A 4,026-nucleotide genomic window follows, 5' to 3' on the forward strand; every position below is an offset into this window, starting at 1 on the left:
TGGTATTACCTAGGTTGTCTTCCAGGGTTTTTATAGGTTTGGGTTTTACATTTAAGTCCATCTTTTGTTTATTTTTGTATATGGTGTAAGGAAAGTGTCTAGTTTCAATTTTCTGCATATGGCTAGCCAGTTATCCCAGCATCATTTATTAAATAGGCAATCCTTTCCCCATTGCTTATTTTTGTCAGATGTGTTGAAGATCAGATTGTTGTAGGTGTGTGGTCTTATTTCTGGGCTTTGTATTCTGTTGCATTGGTCTATTTGTCTGCTTTTGTACCAGTACTATACTGCTTTGGTTACTGTAGCCATGTAGTATAGTTTGAAGTCAGATGGTGTGATGACTCCAGCTTTGTTCTTTTTGCTTAAGATTGCCTTGATTATTCAGGCTCTTTTTTGGTTCCATATGAATTATAAAATTATTTTCTCTAGTTCTGTGAAGAATGTCAATGGTAGTTCAATGAAAATAGCATTGAATCTATAAATAGCTTTGGGCAGTATGGTCATTTTACAGACATTGATTCTTTCTATCCATGAGTATAAAATGTTTGTCCACTTCTTTGTGTCATCTCTGATTTCCTTAAGCAGTGGTTGTATGGTTCACCTTGTAGAGCTCTTTCATCTCCCTTGTTAGCTGTATTCCTAGGTATTTTATTTTTTTATGGCAATTGTGAATGGGAATGCATTCCAGATTTGGCTATCTGCTTGCCTGTTGTTGGTGTATAGGAATGTTAGCAGATTTTGTACAATAGTTTTGTATTCTGAAACTTTGCTGAAGTTGTTTTTCGCTTTAAAAGCTTTTGGGCTGATACAATGGGTTTTCTAGATATAGGATTATGTTATCTGCAAACAAAAAGAGTTTAACTTCCTCTCTTCCTATTTGAATGCCCTTTCTTTCTTTCTCTTGCCTGATTGCCCTGGCCAGAAATTTCAATACTCTGTTGAATAGGAGTGGTGAGAGAGAGCATCCTTGTCTTGTGCCAAGTTTCAAAGGGAGTGCTTCCAGATTTTGGCCATTCAGTATGATATTGGCTGTGGGTTTGTCATATGTAGCTTTTATTATTTTGAGGTATGTTCCTTTACTGCCTAGTTTATTGAGGGTTTTTAACATGAAGGAATGTTGAATTTTATTGAAAGCCTTTTCTGCATCTATTGAGATAATCATGTGGTTTTCTCTTTAGTTCTGCTTCTGTGATGAATCACAATTATTGATTTGTGTACGTTGAACCAACCTTGCATCCTGGGGGTGAAGCCTACTTGATCACGGTGTATAAGCTTTCTGATGTTCTGCTGGATTCACTTTCCCAGTATTTTGTTGAGGACTTTTGCATTGATGTTCATCAAGGATATTAGCCTGAAGGATATTGGCCTGAAGTTTTCTTTTCTGTTGTGTCTCTGCCAGGTTTTTGTATCAGGATGATGCTGGCATCATAGAATGAGTTAGGGAGCAGTCCCTCCTTTTCCATTTGTTGGAATAGTTTCAGTAGGAATGGTACCAGCTCTTCTTTGTTCTGGTAGAATTCAGCTGTGAATCTGTCTGGTCCTGGGCTTTTCTTAGTTGGTAGGTATTTTAGTCAGGGTTCTCCAGAAGGACAGTTCTGTACCTCTAGAATGAATATATATATATATATTCCATTAGTTCTGTCCCATATATGTCTATATATATATAGGAGTTTATTAAGTATATGTATATTCCATTAGTTCTGTCATATATATAAAGTTTATTAAGTATTAACTCACATGATCACAAGGTCCCACAATAGGCCATCTGCAGGCTGAGGAGCAAGGAGAGCCAATCTGAGTTCCAAAACTGAAGAACTTGGAGTCCGATGTTTGAGGGCAAGAAGCACCCAGCATGGGAGAAAGATGTTGGCTGGGAGGCTAGGCCAGTCTCTCTTTTCACATTTTTCTGCCTGCTTATCTTCTAGCCACTCTGGCAGCTGATTAGATTGTGCCCACCCAGATTAAAGGTGTATCTGCCTTTCCCAGCCCACTGACTCAAATGTTAATCTCTTTTCACAACACCCTCACAGACACACCAAGGATCAATACTTTGTATCCTTCAATCCAATCAAGTTGACACTCAGTATTAACCATCACAGTAGGCTATTTATTAGGGCCTCAATTTCAGACCTTATTATTGGACTATTCAGGGATTCAGTTTCTTCCTGGTTCAGTCTTGGGAGGGTATATGTGTCCAGAATTTATCTATTTCTTCCAGATTTTCTATTTTATGTGCATAGAGGTGTTTATAATGCTGATTTTTGTTTGCATATCTGTAGGGTCAGTGGTAATATCCCCCTTATCATTTCTAATTGTGTTTATTTGAATCTTCTCTCTTTTCTTCTTAATCTAGCTAGTGGCCTATTTTATCAATTTTTTAAAAAATATGGAATGCTTCATGAATTTGCATGTCATCCTTGCCCAGGGGCCATGCTAATCTCTGTATCATTCCAATTTTGTACATATGTGCTGCCAAAGTGAGCACAAACTTATAAGTAATAATCTAACCACCAATACTATAGATGTAGCACATACATTCCTAAAATTTTTATATAATGCCCCTTGAATGGGGGTGTCTGTTTTTTAAATTAATTATTTTATAGGGAATTTTATATATAGTCCTACAGAGAGGCAGAAAGAAGATGGGAGGTAAGATTATTGAAGTCAATAGCACTATATATGACTCTAATACTTGGGGATTTCTCATTTTCAAATGTTGTTTCTTCCATAACCTTCCTTGACCAAATTCATATTCTGTAGTTACTATTTCAGATAGCAAGTATAACTGAAAATGTGAAAATTATATTTTTATTCTTGAGAAAGCTTTGGGGGCAACCTGGGTGATAGTCAACATTGCAAAAAAAAAAAAAAAAAAACAGTTTCTTCTATAAATTCCAGAGACAGACATGCCAGCAACCATGTATTATTTGGGTAGTGATTTGAAAATCACTGCATCAAATACAAAATACAAAATGCCAGACTTAGAGTTGATGTCATGGTAGTCCCATTCCAACTAAAATCCTACAAATCTAGATGGAGACTAACCTGTGTTTCTGATAAGACTTGAAAGAAGAAATTATTTCAACTCCCATTTAGAATAAATTAATCCAGGTACCAACCTAACTCAAAGAGATTTCTAAGCTCATCATATTTTACTAGAAAAAAGTATAAAGAAACTTCCTGCTTTCTTGTATAATTTGTATAAGAGTCAGCCACAGAGCATGCTAGGACTTTGAAGATGGTTCAACAGTGGAAAGGGATAAACTATTCTTAAGGACAAAGCCTGGACTAGGGACCCTAATTCATCAGTAAGGACTGCTAGGCTAGCCAAGAGGTAAATCACCTTGCCTGTGGTGGTACATCAGACTCGGGCTCAACCTTGCCAAGGGGGTCTGCTCAAGTATGTGGCCAAGGTGAGGCTTGTAGTCAAGTTGCATTAGTCAGATTCTGGCAGGAAAACAATCACTTCAGATGGTGCAAATAAAGACACTTTAAGGTCTACTTACAAAATTCTGAGCAGAATTAAGAGAACAAGGAAGGGACATTGAGTCACCCAGAGACTAACAACAGCAGGAAGCCATCACTATTCTTAGGCCTCCAGCTCAGAGCTGGAGCCATGGGGAGGGGCCTCCTGGTAAGAGCTATAGGCCAGGAGAGATACTGCTGCTTCCAGAGCTGGACATCAAGCAGAAGCTTCCACTCTCTTATCTAATGTTGGAGCTTCACCTCACATTGGCCTAAGTCAGGTATAGTAACAAATATTTTAGGCTTTGTGAGCCATACTATCCTTGTTACAACTTCTGTACTCTGCTAGTGTGGTGTAAAAGCAACCATAGACAATACAGAGACAAATGAGCATGGCTGTGTTTCAATAAAACTTTATCTACAAAAACAGGCAGTGGGTTGGATTCAGTCTCTGGGCCAGAATCTAACCCAAAGGGAGTCCAGGTGAGGTAGTCTGCCAGAATCAGCCACTTGTGACACACAGCAGGGCAGAGAAGCAGAGAGAGCATGGATCTGGGGCCA

General features: G+C 38.3%; 1 non-coding gene across 1 annotated transcript; it reads right to left on the minus strand.

Annotated features, from left to right (window-relative positions):
* Nucleotides 1–2,380: 2,380 nt before the first annotated feature.
* On the minus strand, nucleotides 2,381–2,485 carry LOC116272185. Its single transcript, XR_004180913.1, has one exon. It is a non-coding gene; the product is annotated as a U6 spliceosomal RNA (small nuclear RNA).
* Between the last annotated feature and the right edge of the window lie 1,541 nt (nucleotides 2,486–4,026).

Source organism: Papio anubis, chromosome X (assembly GCF_008728515.1).
Source record: "Papio anubis isolate 15944 chromosome X, Panubis1.0, whole genome shotgun sequence".
NCBI classification, from domain to species: domain Eukaryota; kingdom Metazoa; phylum Chordata; class Mammalia; order Primates; family Cercopithecidae; genus Papio; species Papio anubis.